The sequence below is a fragment of the Coenobita brevimanus genome, chromosome 109, assembly GCF_032717465.1.
Source record: "Coenobita brevimanus isolate Jiangsu-jjx chromosome 109, ASM3271746v2, whole genome shotgun sequence".
Taxonomy (NCBI): domain Eukaryota; kingdom Metazoa; phylum Arthropoda; class Malacostraca; order Decapoda; family Coenobitidae; genus Coenobita; species Coenobita brevimanus.
In genome coordinates, this window is record NC_137062.1 from 3,761,311 (window position 1) to 3,780,062 (window position 18,752).

Below are 18,752 nucleotides of genomic sequence, written 5' to 3' on the forward strand. Positions count from 1 at the left end.
ACAGGCGGGATCTTCAACTAATAATGAGTCTGTAGTGTGTGGGTGGTGTAGGTCCTTAATACATTCCTTAATACTATCCCTACTAGAAGCTTACTCAAAGCTGTGCCATTTGTGATGAACGTCCTTATACATTTGTCAGTAGCACCTCAACCAGACTCTTACCCAAATATGTACCGTATATGGTGTAAGTCCTTATTCATTCTTCAATATCATCCCGACTAGAAATGTAATCAGTGTTGTAAACGCGTGTGGTGTAGGCCCTTATTCCCTCCTAAACACCATCCCTTCGTGAAGTTTGGACAAAGCAAAATAATACCGCTTGATAATACCGTGAATAAATATTGATAGGGTTCCGATACGGACTGATGAAATGGAGCTTGTAACCACCTCACAACGAGTGGTGTGTCTTCTACTGAATACACTGGTTTAAAATACAAACATGTCATTTTACTGAAGGGTTTATGGTAAGCGCCTCTTGTTATAATCGTTTACGTCAACTACGTAAAATGTGTGATAAGTCTGGACTGCTGAATAACATCGACGTGACTAAATTATAACTTTATAAAATATGTTGAAGTTGTAATGGAACCCATCCACCAGTTCTCTTTTAAGAAACCCATCCAAGTAAAAAGCAAATAAACATTACAACACTATATGAACGTTTACAGAACTCTCTTTTGTGTGTTATTTTAATTCACACACACACACACACACACACACACACACACACACACACACACACACACACACACACACACACACACACACACACATTACTTGCGTAATCCACTGCTGCACCCAGACCCTCCCCTCCCCCAGCCCGGCCACACACCTCATCATAAACACCCTCATTATATCCACCAGTATAATTAATGGCCACTTAGTCCTGGCCAGGGAGGGTAAGATAATGACCCACCAGGTGATGTTGTCACACACTGCCAACATATGGCCACCAGCCACGTCCGCTGCACCAACACAGGCCACTTGTGGCAGATTCTTAGTGGCTGTGACAAGTGTAGCACATCTTACACCATCCATTACACTTCTACCTTGCTCTCTCTCTCTTTCTCTCTCTCTCTCTCTCACTTTCTCCAGGCTTGTTACACGCTTGATGTGGTCGTGGCAACGCTGGTAACTTGGAACTCGTGCAGTGACGTACACCATTTGGAAGATTTTCTTCGTTTATCGGTGTGATCTTCTGTGTCCTGATGAAAGTATGCAATTTCCATGCAATATTGGTAGGTTTTACTGATTACCCGGTATTTGCTGTTGTTTGCCAGCAAACACTTACTAAGGTGTATGCTACACGAACACGGTGACATTATTGGTACTGGATTCGCTGCAGTGAGAAATGTATAGGCTATTTATGGTCGATTTTTTTTTTAACTGGCTCTGAACTGTCTTTTTTTTTTTGGGGGGGGGGTAAAATTGCTAAATCTTATACGTAAGATACAAGCGAGTTGCAACGGTTGCAATCTTGAATCATTATTAGTAGGCATGTTGTATATATTCTGCGTCTATACATCAAAAGCTAGGTGGACTGCACATTGGTAACCATGGCTGATCTACTAGTAAGATTCAGGCACATCACCGCTAAAGCGTGTTGGTATTCGGAGGGGGAGTTGCGTGCAACATCCTCAACTTTTTCCTAGCACCGTAATAGGAAATGCCATCAGTTGCCTTAACTGTGCACGCCTCTTTCTCCTCTTCCACTTGGGGCAATACCCTGAGGAAATGGAATGAACACTCTTACAGTGAAAACAATTTACATTATCTTATGTGGAGTGTTCAGCATCATGGCCCTGAGGTGTACACCTGCCACACACTGACTGAGAAGCCCGACAAGATTTGTCATTATGTTCATAATGTTGACATCTTCAACCACGACCAGAGCTGGGAATATACGGCCTTATATTTACAATTTTGTAGCCAACATTGACATGTGTAGAGAAAGACTCCGCCGAAAATTTAAGATAATGGTCGCTATCTTCGTCATTTTTCCTTCCGAGAATCTAGTTATAAATCTAGCATTAGTTACATCTTGCTGAGCAAGTTCATGTGTGATGTCATCGTCTTCCCTAGCCGTGAAGTTAACACCCATACAGGAATTCATGGAATGTAGGATCATCGGTTCGCAGTTATAACAGCGAAACTTGCAAAGTTTATGCAAATCCTTAACGTGGGACGAGTTGATTATTTTTAGAAGGTCTCCATTTGCAAGTTTATCACTTGTTCCACCTCATTAGCTCAGCGTCGTGGTGTGGATGTGGATGTGATAGGAATCGTTAGGAGAAACACACTGAGGTGATTTGGCCATGTGGAGAGGATGGAGAGCGAGAGACTGACAAGGAGAGTGTATGTGAGTGAGGTGGAGGGAGGTAGAGGGAGGGGGGGACCAAGGATGAGATGGAGGGATGGAGTGGAGAAGTATATGAGAGAGGGGGGTGTAAGCTGGGAGCGTGCCAGTGAAATGGCGGGGGACAGGGCGACATGTAGGAGATTTGTCTGTAGCCACCCCTTACGGGATTGTGGCGTCTGGCAATAGATAAATAAATAGAACTTGTGACTTTGACCTTTACAATACTATTTTCATTAAAACAGGAGGCTTACTCTCTCGATTATCTTAGGCCATTAATAAAACTGGGTAAAATCGGAACAGTTGTTATGGAGTATTTAATTAACAATCACAAATCTACCTCGATTTTTGACATTGCTCTGTGTACCTGGACTTACGACTGATTTTCCTCAAAATTGAAGTATTTAATTCCCAGCTAACTCTTAACCCCTCCAGATTCGATCATAATTCAATAAAGACTGACCAAGTTGATTTTGCTAGGTCAGTGTTCGACCAACCCCTATGATTTTGACCATTGACCAGTTGCTCTCATAAACTAGATTTCCTCATTAGCTGACCCACAACCCATCCACCTGTTTGATTAAACCTGATTAAAAGTTGTTCAATATTATCACACACACACACACACACACACACACACACACACGGGTCCCCAATCTCGTTTCCAGGGTTGGAAATGTAAAATTACGTCAGTTTGATCTAAAATTGACATGTGTCTCATTTTGCGATTCAATTTCTTTCCTGTTTTTGATCTATCAGTCTCCAACTCCGTCATTTGCTGCCTTCTTTTCTTCATTCATTATGTTGTTTCTTTCTCTATCTGTCTCTTTGTCTTCTCTTTTATTTCTTTCCTTTCTTTTCTTACTGTTCTTTTCTAGTGTCCTTACTTTCTTCACTATATCACAGCAATAAAACAACAAATGAAGTAGCAGCCAGGGTGATGTCAGACAGAGTACCCTGAGATGCTAACAATGGTGTCTAGAGTCCAGCCTTATTTAGATAATGTTTATTTGTTGTCCATCTTTCATCTTTTGCATTTTCTCTGTCCTTTTTTACCGGTTACATTCTTTATTATTCTCTTTATCTTTCGTCCCAGGCCGCTGCACCTTACTTCATCTCGCCTCCTACCTCTCTTGTAGCTTGTGATGCTGTAATATAGTGGTGGCTGTGATCTAACGTACCTAATGCTGGTAACTGTGACGCTGATGACGGTGGTGATGATGTTGATGGATATGATGATGATGGTGATGTAAATTACAGTTGACGAGTATGGTGTTAATTTGTGATAAATGGTGATGGTAATGATCATAATGGTAGTAGTAATGGTAGTGATGATGGTGACATGCAGTAGGTTACTGATGTTAATGGATATGATAAGGGTGATGGTGATGTAGGACAGAACTGACGAGTATAATGATAATTGTATGGATAATAATGATGGTAATGGTGGTGGTTGTGATGGTAATGATATGAAGTAAGTTGCTATGATGCCTGTTTTGCTCTAGCAGGCAGATGTTAAGCAAAATCATCTTCATCGTCTTCACTTGCTAAACTTGTACTACAATACAATTCAATTTCACAGGAGTCAGTGCTTGAACTTGGTCCCGGTATTGTTTGTGTTCTACTCAGTCGTTTTACATTTCTTTTAGTTGTGGTAGCATCTAAGGATCCAATAACCATTTTTCTCTTTGTTCTCTGGTCCACTAAAAATTCTTGCTCCATTTGTTGTACTCTTTTCTCCTTCTCAAACTTGCATGTCTTGAAGTCCTTACATTTGCAAGCTGGAATATCAAATAATCTGTCCAAAGCATGTTTTTGAAAAGCTTGTACTTTCTCTTGGTGAGTCTTAATGTCCTTCCATTCTTTTCCTGGCTTTTTGTAATATTTTGTATTTGTTGTGATAGCTTTTCAACATCTGCCTAACTCGTTCATCAGACACAGTTGGAATTGAAGCTCGCTGCCACACTGACTTCACCTTTGAAATGACAGCAACATTTATCTCAGAAAATGTTGGCTACTTTTTAGAAGTCTTCAGATTTTGCCGTACATACAAATAATATCTCATTACATCATGATATGTTGGGAGAGAGTTCATATTTAAATCAAGTATGTGTCCCAAAAATGGGACACATACTTGCAAGTCTTGTTTCGTGGCAGGCCATCCTTTGAATAAAATCAGCTTTCTGTAGGGAGCAGACAAGTAAAGACAAGTAAACATACATAAAATAACAGACAAGTAAAGACTGACTGACAGTGAGAGAAGAGGAAACATGTAGTGACATGTCATGACATGAAGCCTATCTGGGGAGGCAGAAGATATTAGACTACAGCACTGAGACTTGAAATACAGACATTTATGTTGCCCAATAGTATATTTTCAACTATCAGAAGCGTTTTTGGCTCTAATGTGATTTTTAGAAATATTATGAAAAAATGGCTATTTCAGGAAAGTTTGTTTATAAACTGATGCTTTGGGGAGGCAGAAGATATTATTTAGTAAAGAGCAACTTTTTTCTGTATATTTAGGAAGGAAACTAGAAAATATTTATAACTATTGCTATATGATTTATGCCCTGTTTAGTATAGTTAAAAAGTCCAAAATGTATCATATATTTTCTTGAAATTTGCAAAGTTTGTGCACCTTGGGGAGGCAGAAGATATTGTTGTAGAAACTTGATATTTCACAGTAATTTTTTTCTCATGGGTACACAAATTTTGAACACTATTGGATTTTGAATTGCAAAAAAAATGTAAAAACGATCCACCTAATGAGCAGGTGACCTCAAAGCATTGAGTCTTGATGTTATTTTTAATGTTTGTGATGTGTTGTTTAAATGACATTGATGTATTGTATGTTACACCAAGGATTTTGTGTGTGTGTGTGTGTGTGTGTGTGTGTGTGTGTGTGTGTGTGTGTGTGTGTGTGTGTGTGTGTGTGTGTGTGTGTGTGTGTGTGTGTGGTAGGGGAGTGTTGTTTATGGTGAAGTGTGGGATGTGACTGTGTTCTGCTGTCCAGTTTGTGAGAAGAGTCACTGTAGATTTGGCTGGGGCTATTTTGAGCCTATTTGTGGTGAACCATTCGTGCTTAGTGGGTTGAGGTAAGGTAGAATGATGTGTGCAGCTGTGTTTGAGTTTTGGTGTGTACATGTAAGTGTTATATCATCTGCATAGGAAGCTATGTGTATCTGTGGTGTGTGGGGTGTGGGTACGTCGTGCATGTATAGGTTAAAGAGCGTAGAGGACAAAACAGATCCCTGGGGGACGCCGTTTGTTAAGTTTCTGATGTTAGAAGACTGACTGGCAAATGTTACGTGTACACATCTGCCTGCTAAGTAGTTTGCCAGCCATCTTTTCGTGTTATTGTGCATGTTTGTGTTCAGTATTTTGTTTGTGAGGTTGTGGAGGGGGATGGCATCAAAAGCTTTGCTAATGTCTAGTGTGATGATCAGTGTTCTGTGTGGTGGCCTAGCTGAATTTATGCCATCGAAAACTCTCTGTGTAAGGTCTGTAAGAAGGGTGTTTGTTGAGTGTAGTGGCCTAAAGCCATGTTGTGACTGGGCTAGGGGAATGTGAGGTGTGACTAGTTGTAGTACCAGTCGTTCAGTGACTTTTGGGGGTGCAGAGGAGTGTGATGGGGCGATGTGAGGAGGGTAACGTGGGGTCTTTGTTGGGTTTAGGGATAGTGATGATATTGCCATGCTTCCAGATGTTGGGTATTATGTTGTGTGAGTAGCTGTAGTTTGATATGTTGGTGAGTGCTTGTATGCCTTGTCGTCCAAAGTGTTTAAGGTGAATGTTGCTTATGTTGTCTGGTCCACAAGCAGATGAGTGCTTGAGGTTGTTAATGATGTGTTTCGTCTGGTTGTAAGTGAAAAGTGCGTAGTCTGGGTCTGTGGGGAACTGTCTCTTACGTCGGATGATACGTCGGTCTTCGGGATTGGGGTTTAGATGCCTGACTTGTGAAAAGTGATTGATAAGAGTGTTTGCTTGTGGATATGGTGTCTGTTGTTGTGATGGCAGCGTGTGATTGTGTGGTGTTGCTGTTGGAAAGTGTGATGGTGTTTAGTGTTTTGTAGAGTTTGCTAATGTTTGTTTTGTGGTCAAGTGTTTGGAGGTAATTTTTCCAGTTTAGTGTTTGCTGCTCTAAAATTTTACTGTTTATTTGAGTGTTGCGTTCTTGTATTTGTTGTATGGTGTCTTGTGTATGGGGTGTTGGGGAGTGTCGTAGTGTGTCCCGTTGTCTGATGAGGCCTTGGATTTCTGGTGTGAAGTTGGGGTTGTGTCTCTTTCTGTTGCCTCTAGGGATGTGTCTTTTGTCTGCGTTTTTGTATAATTGTATTGAAAGTGTGCACAGCGATGTTGATGTTTGTGATGGGTGTACTGATTAGTGTTTCGAAATGTTGTTCTGTGTCGGTTACAAAAACCTCCCAGTTGGCTCTCTTATAATTAGTGTATGTGTGTTTGTGGCCAGCTGGGGTGATTCTGATTTTGGTAATGATGATGATTGGGAGGTGATCAGAACCTAGGGTTTTGACCACTCTCCATGATGTAGTGGGGGCGAGGTTTGGGGTGCAGAAGGTGGTGTCTGGAGATGATGGGAGGAAGAGGGCTTGGTGAGGGATATGGGTATGTTGGTCTAGATTGTTCAGTATGAAAAGATGATCTGTCTGGGATTGTAGTACCAGCCTCTGTCTGTGTCAGGGTTGTTAATATGCCAGCCCGAAGACTTGGCGTTGAAAATCACCACCCAGGATGATGTTGGGTATGTTAGTGATGTGGTGTATCTGTGGAGAGTAATTGTTTGGTATTGTGGGGGACGATTGGGGGGGAATGTATGTGTTAGCGATTGTTATGTGTGATTTGTTACCAGTGCGTATTTTAATTGATTGTATTTCTGTTGTGGTGTTGTGTGGTGTCATGCTATGATGTTGATGGGTATGGTGATGGTGATGTATGTTACACCTGACGAGTATAATATTAATTGTATGGATAATGATACCGTTGATGATGATGATGATGATGATGGATATAAAGTAGGTTACTGTAATGATGATAAGCTTGCTTTATCTCGTCTCTAGCTACTTACTGCTTGTGATCCTCCAATAAAATGGGGAAAGAAAAGATGAAAGAAAGAGACAAAGGAGAAGTAGAAAAAGAACGACGTTACAAGAAAAGGCATAGTAGGAAAGAAATGTAGAGAGACAAAGCAATAGGAAAAAATCCACCGAAAATGGAAAACGTGAAAAAGAAAATAAGAAATAGAGAGGGATGAAAGCAAAGAAAACAAGGGAAAGGAATAAACAACAAGAAACAGAGGAGAAAGGAAGGACATTTGGGAGAATTGATATCAGGGATAAGGAGAAAATGACGAATGCAATAAGATAGAGAAGGAAAGAATAAAAAAAAGAAAACGAGGAATAAGAGAAACAAGAATGAAAAAATTAGCATTATTTGAAAGGGTGGAGCTTTCTGCTCGCCTGCTACTTTTCTTGTAACTTGTGACGCTCTAATATACTGAGAAAAATGGGCAAAAAGGGAAAACATGATGAAAAGAAAGGAAAAGAAAAGGAATGATTTAGAAAAAAAATGTAAAAAACAATAGTAGTTATAAAGAGAAAGGAATAAAAATAAGACACAAAGAAGAAATGAAAAGAAGAAACAAGAAAGCAGAACAGGATCCAAAGTAGTATGATAGAAAAAAGAAAGGAAAAAAAAAAGAAGTATGAACAATGGAAAATTAAAGTAGCATATGATGCATAGGGTTGAACTCCAGGCACCTATACTTGATATGGCCTACTACTTCCCTTGATCAATAATTCCTGCAATATATCATGAACAAAGAAAGGAGAGAGAGAGAGAGAGAGAGAGAGAGAGAGAGGATGACAAAGAAGTAAAACATGAATGATGGAAAAGTAAAGAAAGACAGGGAGAAAGAGCGAAATGAGGTAAAACGGTAAAGATGTTAAGTTGGTATAGGTGTAGTGGAGTTCCAGGCCGCTCCACCTTACATCATCATGCCTCTTACCTCTCTTGTTGCTTAATGTGTCAGTGACGAAAGCAAGGACGAAAGAAAAGCAGCTATAAAGAAAATAAGAAAGTAACAAAAAAAAGTGAGGGGATAGAAATATACAAGAAAAAAAAATATTGGAGATGTAAGAAGGATCCCCCCAAAATAAACAATATAATTACGAAAGAGAAAGAAGAATGTAAAAACACTGAGAATGAAAAGGAAAAAAAATAATGAAAAATTACAATAACAGAAAGGAAAGGGAAACAGAAAAAGGAAAAGAAGATAAAGTAAAGGAAGAGGGAAATAAAGAAAAGGAGACTTCTGGAATATATGATGAAGGTTTGAACTCAGTCCAGGTGTAGTACGAGTAGAGTCCCAGGCCGCTGCATCTTACTTCATCTCGCCTCCTACCTCTCTTGTAGCTTGTGATGCTGTAATATAGTGGTGGCTGTGATCTAACGTACCTAATGCTGGTAACTGATGTTAATGACTAAGGCGATGATTATTATAATGGTAACAGTGATGTCAGCTACCTATGGTGAATATACTTTTAAATGGAGAAGTGATGACGATGATGATGATGATGATGATGGTGGTGGTGGTGTGGTGGTGAAGGTGGTGTTGGTGGTGGTTGTGGTGATATGCAGAAGGTTACTATGAAGGTGATAGATATGATGGTGTTAATGTAGGTTACAAATCGCCAGTATAATGATTACTGCATGAAGAATGATGGTGGTTGTGGTGGTGTTGGTGATAGGCAGTAGGTTACTATAATGATGATAAGCTTACTTTATCTCGTTTCCCAGCTGTTTGCTGCCTGTGATACTCTAGTGTAAAGGAGAAGGTATGGATGAAGAAAGAAAAAAATCATCATGAGAGAGGCATAGTGGGAAAGAAATAAAATGAGAGTAAATAATTTGAGAACAAATGTAAAATCTTTTCAGAAAACAGAAAATGTAAAAAGTGGCTTAGTTTTATTATCAAGTCATGGTGTAGTGGTAACAGTGCCTGACTTCTGTCTAGAAGGTCTCGGGTTCGATTCCCGGCTGGAGCGTTAAAAACTTCCACATACTTACACACGTGTAATGTGTGTTTCTCCAATATATAAAATGGAAGATGCTTGTGTACTGGTTGGGATAGACTTAAACTGCTCTGTCACTTGCCGTGTTGCGTGGGGCTGAGCAAAAATCCTGATGTGTCTGAAAAATGTATCATCATATCGATTGGGGTTGAAATACATCCTGCCATAACGGATTTACCCGGTTCGTCGTTTAATTCAGGTGGCTTAGTGTTTATCACGCCATGGTGTAGTGGTAACGGTGTCTGATTTCTGCCTAGAGGTAACTGTGAATATTCACTGGACTTCACAATATACTCTACTCCATTTGTTGGAAAAGCAGCCTGTCTCTTTTTATCACCAACTGTGTTAACATTTGACCAACTCTGAGCCAAGTATTGGGGGTGACTTCCCTCCCTCCTCCGGTCAGGCCATCCCTGCTTGTACTTGTACTTAGAGCCACCTGAACTTGGACCCAAGCCTCAATTATTGTTGACAAGAAAATATTTAATAGTCTGATTAAAGTTATTCCCCCGGTCATGACATCTGAAGTTATTTATTACCAGACTAGTAGCAGGAATGCATACAAATCCCCCCCCCTCCCCGCCCCCTGTTCCATGGGTGAAAGGGGTCCAGGTCAAAGCACCTTGATTAATATGGTACTTAATTTTGCTTAGACTATGCGCCTGGCAGGAAGGAAGCTATGGTATTTTGTATTTTGTCCTCTAATTATATGTATAAAAAGAACTTTTATGTAAAATAATATTTTGTCCTCTTGGAGACCTCTCCATATATGTAAAAGAATAAAAGTCTCTACTCTCCATTTTTGACCAACTCAGTGATTTTTTGACCGACTCAGAAACAAACATTGGGGGGTTATCCCCCACTCCGGTCTGGCCATCCCTGGTCTCAGTTAATGCACATATGTTTTTTTTTGCACTCTCAAGCACCTGGACAATCTCTCTCTCTCTCTCTCTCTCTCTCTCTCTCTCTCTCTCTCTCTCTCTCTCTCTCTTTCACCTCATCATTTGCACCGTTTACATTCCATGTCGCAGTCCGATCCATGTCCTTTGTCCAGGTCTTGGTCGTCACCTGTTTGTCCGTTCTGGTCCAAGGCTTCTTTGTTAAGTTAGTTAGTTGTTTTCCGAGAAGGGGCACTAACCCTCTGCCACCCCACTTGTTGACACGTAGGGAACACGTGCTGGTTGGTTATATGGTTACTACCCAGCGTATTAAATGATTTATTGGTTTACAGGAAGTCATTTGGCTTGCCACTCCATGTAGAGCTGCCCCTAAATAGAGAACCACTATCCTGAGTGGGTGAATGACGGAGCGCCCCCACTGACCACAAGAAGAAAATATGAGTAGAGTTAATAATGGGTAGGAACGAAGCCAATTAAGTGGCTGGGAAAAGGAGTGGACGGTGGCTGGTCAATATAAAAGAAGATTTATGAAGAAGCAAGAAAGTTGAGTTTGAGACTGGGAAAGGAAGGGAGGAAGAGAAGGCAATGAGAAGTGGGAAAGGACGACTTAACAAGAGGTAAGACGTAATTGAGTGCGATATCAAAAAAGGCAGGGTGGAGTGGGGATGAAAGAAAAAAAACAGAAATAAATGGAGTACATCAGATAGATTGGCTTTTGAGGAGAGAGAGAGAGAGAGAGAGAGAGAGAGGTCTTGTTGGAGTTATACAGTGAGAAAGCTCCTATAACGTATTAACATCTCTTCTCCCTCCAGTATCTTTTTCTGTCGAATTCGTCTCTCTCTCTCTCTCTCTCTCTCTCTCTCTCTCTCTCTCTCTCTCTCTCTTTCCTTCTCTGAATAATTTTTGTCTCCTCTCATTCAACCATTTTTGTCTCCCTCCTCTGTCATTGATACAGTTTTTTTTCTACTCTCTCTCTCTCTCTCTCTCTCTCTCTCTCGATGTCCTCCTCCTTCTCCTCCTCCTCCTCATCATCATCATCATCATTATCATCCATGTTCATCTCTTCTCAATGTTCTTCTTCCTCACCTCAGTCTCTTTCCTCCTCGTCCACCTCTCCTCTTCTCTCCTCCTCTTCCTCTTTTCTCTCGTCCCAAATTGGCATTTACTCTGCAGGCAAAGGAGAGGATGCCCGAGACATGTCCTTCCTTCTTCATCCAGTCCACACCTACCTCTGGTAGAGGAGGAGGAGGAGGAGAAATAAGCAGAGGAGTAAAGGAGGTTAAGGAGGAGAAGGGAATTTTAGTAGGAGGGAAGATATGAGAAATGAGTGAGGAAAAAGTAGACAGACAAAGAGAAGACAGAGAAAGGAAGATACGGTAAATGTCAGAGAAAGACGGAATGCCCTTGGGAAATGCAAAGGATTTAATTAACAAATACTGACATAAAAGGAAACAAGTATTTGCGAGGCAGATGACTTAAGTAATGATTGGATGGAAGTGTGGACAGTCGCTCGGGACTGTGATGAGATTACTCCACTTGTGTGTTTTCCTTTTGTTTCCCGAAAATGAAGTCGAGGGCCTTGGTGCACCAAGATTAGAAGTCCGGTTTGCCAGTTTTCATTGTAGGGATACCTTTCGTTGGTAACAAAACGGTTATTTTGCGCCCACTGTAGCATAAACATTCGTATTGTGGAGCCATTATAGGCTGGGATTGGTGAGTAATCTTGTATTGGAGGGACCTTGTTTTGATTAGGTGGAGATTAATTTCCTCAGTAATTCATGGGAATCAGTATGGACATGTGAGCTCTGTTTTTCCTCCGAGATATTCGTTTGTTTATGTGGTTGGGGATCATGCCATGGGATATTAGCGTATGGCCTAAAATTCTACAGGTTTTTCTTTTATCATCTTGCGGCAGACCTTTTGTAGTAAATGGTTTAATGAATACTTTATCTAACCCCTCTGGCTGGGAAAGTTGCTCCTAAACTGAACAAAACCATCTGAGGGTGTCAAGATAGAATGAAGGGAGCACTTCAACCCTACAATCCTGCCATCACCAACTGTCTTTGGCCAGAATATCTGATTCGGCCTTTTGACCTTCATTTTCGCTACATTACTCTCCAAAGAAAATTACTGTACATAGCTGTTTTCTAATCTTTAATCATTCTAACAACTTTCATTCAAATTGTATCAATACTGTTTGTGTTAACCTTGCCTTATAACCTTGGCCTTTCTGCTGTCCCTGTGACCATAAACTTTGACCTCTTCCTGAGATCTTGACCTTTGACTGTGCTCAAGATTGAATCCTTTTATTCATGCCTTTGCCTCAACCATTCCACAAAATTTTGCTGTTAATCGAACAAAATTTTTATGTTGGCCATGCCCTGTGACAATGACCTTTTACAATTCTATTGTCCCTAAAAACAAGAGATTTACTCCTCTTACCTTCAGTCATTAACCAAGACTGATTAAAATGGGAACAATTTATATGGGGTATTTAGCTGACAATCACAAACACAGGTCGAACATGACATTACCCTGCCTCATTCAACTGTGACTTATTTTTCTCTAAATTGAAACATGTAAGTCTTGCCTAATGCTTAACCCTTCCACGTTTGGTTAAAACTAGATAAAGACTGCCCAGATTGACTTTGTTAAGTCAGTGTTTGACCCCGCCCTGTAATCTTGACCTTTGACCTGTTGTTCTTAAAAACTAAATCTCCTCATTCTCTGACCCACAACCCATCAACCTGTTTGGTTACAAGTGAATTTAGCAATTTCTTATAATACACACACACACACACACACACACACACACACACACACACACACACACACACACACACACACACGACACCCAACCACACTTCGAGGGACGCAGGTGTAACAATACGTCATTGTACTGAAGGTGTTAATTTGACCAAACATCGACTTCTCTCTCCCTTAATTTCCCATGCTTTTATCGTTGTTCTGCTTTTCATCTGACAGTCTCAAATTTCGTCTTTCGCTGCCCACCTTCCTTTCTCCTCCTTTTCCTCCTTTTTGATTCTTTATTATTGTTTTTTTCTTGCTTCATACTTTTTTTTTTCGTATATCACAGCGATAATACTACCAGGGAGGTAGGAGCCCAGGTGATATTAAGGCGGTGCTGCCTGAGATTCTAACAAAAGTGTCTTGAGTTCCACCTTGTTTAGATAATACTCCTGTTTTTGTCTGTCTTATTTTTATCCGTCTCCGCCACCGAGGGGCTCGGGGACGGGAAGTGTTTTCACTTGGTTTATTTGTTTGTTTGTTTGTTTGTTACCTCGCCCAGACAGAGTCTGACAATTATTGTTTTTGGTCGTTTGTTTGTTTCTTTGTTTGTTAGGAACGTTACGGAAATACGGCAGAATGATACTACATTAAACTTTCAGGATATGTGGGCACTGGTCGCCAAATAAAGTGAATAGATTTTGGAGGTAATCGGATGATCCTGAAAGGTCAAAATCAAGGTCACAGATTTTCAGAGGGTTATAACTTGAGAACTGCTGAAGATAGAATTATTTACTACTATGAACATACGGGAATTTCGTAAAATGGGCTTTTAATTAGCACCAAGACCTTTTTACTTTCAATGACCCTAAAGGTCAAACTCAAGGTCAGGGAATGCCAGGCGGCTATAGCTCGAAACTGGTTGATGATAGAGAGATATTTATTATTATCAACATATAGGAAATTCAATATGGGTTTTTAATTGATGCACCTTGACCTTTGATCGAGAGTGACATTGAAAGAGTCAAACTCATGGTCACGGATATTCAGGAGAGCTACAACTCAAAACTCTTTCAAGATAGAGATATTTACTATTACCATGATATAGGAAGTCTCATACGGAGCTTTCATTTGGGGAGAATGACATTTGACCTTGAGTGACTCACAGGTCAAACGCAAGAAGACACGGATTTTCAGTGGGCGTAACTTTAAGGGATTTGCGACATTACGCTTAGGCTTTCATTGTGTACTGACGCTAAATGGCAGAAATGAGTCCGTATTTAACAAAATAATTGCTGTCGGAGCGAGAGTTTGGTATTGCCTGGCACCACTTTTTTGTTTGTTTGTTTGTCTGTCTGTCTTGTCTGCTAAGAACTTTAGGGAAAACTACTGGAGCGATTTTGACTAAAATTTCAGAGAGATGATGGGCTATGACCTTCTGATAATGTGATTAAATTTTGGGCCAAATTGAGCATAGATCCAGTCTGTATGCCCAAAAAATGTAAAAAAAAAAAAAAAAAAAAAAAGAACAAGTAAAAATCTTTTTTCGGCATTAACTCTTTTCAAATTCGTCATATCGATATGAAACCAAAACCTGAAGTTGAGTCTTTCAAATCTGCATCCTATAACATGCCTCAGTTCATCGGGGGGAGAGGGGGGGGGTCAACACCCAGTCAGCTGGTAAAGAGGATGAATGTCAGGTGGGTCGGGCCTAAATTTTAAATGGGCATAAAATCAACTTTCACCCGATTTGCTCCATATTTGATATGTGACATCGCTGACTAGATATCCTGCTGTTTTTACGTCAGCACTAAAATGACTGCGGGGAGACGAGTTTGCTGTGCCTTGGCATCACTTATTGTTTTTCTCTTTCTTTTTCCAGTTGCATTCCTTATTCTTCTCTGTATTCCTTCTTTCATATTTATCCAATTGATGGCATTTATCTTCCTCCTATTTTTCGTTTATTATGTACTCATCACTCGAACATCAGCGTCATCGTCACCATAATTTCCATCAACAATATTATAAAGTATTGCATATCACCACCGCTAACACCTTCACACACTACCAACTTCATCATCATCATCATCATCATCATCATTATTCAAGACAATTAATAATATACTCCAGCAATGCCTACGATCAAGATCATATTCATCAACATCATTGCTTAACCTACTTCATATCACCATCATCACGACCACCAAAGTCATTATCATCATCATCATCGTAATCAATATCATCATCATCATCATCCATACAATTGATATACTCATCAGTTGTAACCTACATCACCCCATCATCACATTTATTCTCATCCTTATCATCAACATCGTCATCAGCATCACTGTTATCAGCATTAGGTACGTTAGATCACAGCCACCACTATATTACAGCATCACAAGCCACAAGAGAGGTAGGAGGCTTGAGATGAAGTAAGGTGCAGCGATACCTGGGACTCTACTACACCTGGACTGAGTTCAAACCTGCACCCTATCTGCGACATTGTCTCCTTTTCTTCGTTTCCCTCTTTCCTCTCCTTTGTTTATTTTTCCTTTTTTCTTGGTTTCCCCTTCTCTCTCTTCCATATTTTCACCTGTGTTGTTCTTTCCTTTTCATTCTACCGTTCATTACTTTTTCTTTTCCAGTCTCCCTCTTAATACTATATTCTCTTTTTGGTTTGTGTTCTTCTCACTTTGCCTCCCATACATTCTCCTTTTCTTCATCTCTCATTTCTTTGGTCTTTGGTCCTTGCTGTCTCCACTAACACCATAAGCAACAAAAGAGGTAAGATGATGAGGGGAGTAGAGCGGCATTTATTCCATTCTGCTTTCTGTCTTTCCTTTTCATTTATTTCATGTTTTGTTTCATTCTGATCCTTCTTATCTTCCTCTTTCGCTCTGAGTTTCCTTCATTCTTTCCTTTTTCCTACTCTTCTTTGGCATTTCCTTGTCTCTATCTCATTTTTTTCATTTTTTCTTTTTTTTAATTCCTTCTCTCCCTCTTTTCTGTCATACTTCCTTCTCTATATGTTGCAGCAAAAATTCGTCAGAGGAGCCAACATGACATAAGGTGCAGCGGCCTGGGACACAATTATAGGTGTCTGGAGCTCCACCCAAGTCGTCAGGGCAACAGCTCCTTTATTAGTCAATCTCAATCCCCCCTTCCCCCTTTTTTTCTTTTTTTTTTCTTTTTTCCTCAATTCTCTCTCTTTTTCTATACGTTTTGCTCTTCTGCATCTTTGTTTTATTCCTTCACATTTTATAACTTCTTTTCGTCTTTTACGGTCCTTTATCTTAATCATATTTCTTCTTTTGCTTTAGTTTTCTCACTTGTTTGTCCTTATTGTCACTTTCTCTTTTATGGTACAGAATCACAAGTTACAAGAGGGTGGTACCGTAGAGTGGTTCGACATCATCCATTCACTTGATGTGAGTGCTAACTACATTTCACGTCTATTTCCTCATTTCTAGTTTTTTCTGCCTTCTCTCTTCCTACTTCTCCCTTTCCTTTCTTTGCACATCTTTCAACTTGAAGTAACTCTACGCTGAGTGACAAGTCCAATGGTTTTCATGTAGCTCAGGAAGCCATTTGCAACTTTGAGTGACAACCATATAACCAGATAACGGGGTGTTTTGGAGTCTGTTATGGTGCCAGTGCTAACTGGGAGGAGAAACGCAAATTTGGAGTCCACCCAAGAACTAAATCTTCACATTTTTCCATGTGCCTCGCTGTGGTGAGGCGCTGTCCACCTCAAAGGGAACTTCGGTACACTCCAAGGGATGCCTCTGCAGGGCTGGTCGCTTGCCTACGGTTGATAGGTCTGCTCGGCTCACAGACTGGGGGTGATTAAGAACAACAACGTTAGAAGAGGGGTAGGAGGCGACAGATAATTAGTGTAACCACCTGCTGGCCATCAGTATAATTACCACCACCAACACCACACAATATCATCATGATTATCATTGACGAGATCATTATCATCGAAACTAACCTAGACAGCATCAGCATCATTTCAATCTTTGCAGCTAAGATAAATAACCATCAGAATTACCATTACCACTAATTACCATCATCATCATCACTCTCACCTCCACACACCATAAGGTACATCAGGTCACAGCCACCGCTATAGCACATAACAAGCTACTGCAAGGGGGTCGGAGGCGAAATGAAGTAAGGTGCAGCGGCCTTGGTTGGCTACTTTGCTAAACTTGGCCATAATCTCCTGACAACGTACTCACCTCCAGTACGATGATGTAATTTTTATTCAACATCGTAGGATTCATTCAGGTAAGATCCCCTTAGTGGAGCAGGTGTTGATGTAGACGATACCCAACACGTCCAGTTACAGGAGTCTGCCCTGACCTGCATAAAATCATCTGCAGATTGGAAGAATTATTTTGAAAAACAAGCAGATGAAACTGAGCGGAGTCGAACGACCTGGTTCTCTACATCGGAGACACAGAGTTCAAGACAACAAGGGCATTTCTTTTATTCATAATTATAATCTACCTCACCGCCCTACCACTACCACCAGTAAAACGCTTTTGTCGGCCAGGTACGAGCGAGAGCCATTTGAATCCGGAAAGAGCAGAATGTTCCCTTACACCCCGAGGATGCCTAGAAGAGTATATTGATGGCTATCTACCTACCAGTTTCATGCTTTTACTACTAACTGTCTGGCCTGTGGCATTCTTTGGAAAGATTTTCGACATGCTACACTTAGCGCGCGTGTCACATGCCACGTGCACCGCCTGGGTGTGATGAAACCTGTCAAAAACAAATCTTAAAGAATTGGGCTACCATATGGTGGAAACCACTCAGTGATCGGCCCTGTCGTTGCTGAGGACTTAAGCTTCTCCCAAAAGAGTTGCTGTCGGGCGGGGTCCGGACCGGGCCGGGTTGGGTTGAGCTGGGCTAGGTTGAGCGGCTCATATGTGAGAAAAAATGCCACTACTTGATGACAGACTCGCGAAAACTTCGCCCTCGTTCGTAACCACTACCGTCATCATTATGAAAGCAAACTGACATAATTATTCAACATCAATAATACTTTACCATTAGGCTATAGGTGTGTAGACGTAAGCTTTTTCAAAATCTTCATCATTATCGTTATTATTATTATCATCATCATCATCAAAGTTAACCCACATCACTACTGAACGTTCACTTACATCATCGCAATTACTGGTTGTGGGACTAACTTTTATAATATCAAGCATCGCCATTGACATCAACAACATTATTGTCATCAGTTTCCGTATAATAATAATGATCACCATAAAAAATAAGCAACAACCTGTATCACAGCCACTACCACCATAATCGTCGTCATCGCCATCATCATTATTCTTTTCAGTCCCCTCTTCTGCATTATAGTACATCATCACAAGGTACAAGAGAGGTGGGAGGGATATGAAGTAAGGTGCAGCGGCCTGGCACTCCACTACACCTGGACTGAGTTACAACCCCCATTCATTTATTGCACTTTTAGTTTTACATATGCATTTTTTCCCTTTTGTTTCTTATGATATTTTTTCCATTTGTAGGTCTTTTGTTATTTAATATTATTTCTTTCTAACTTCTTTCTCCTTTCCCTTTCTTTTTTACCCATTGTGTTCTTTTTATCATCTTTTAAATATTTCTCCGAGAAGT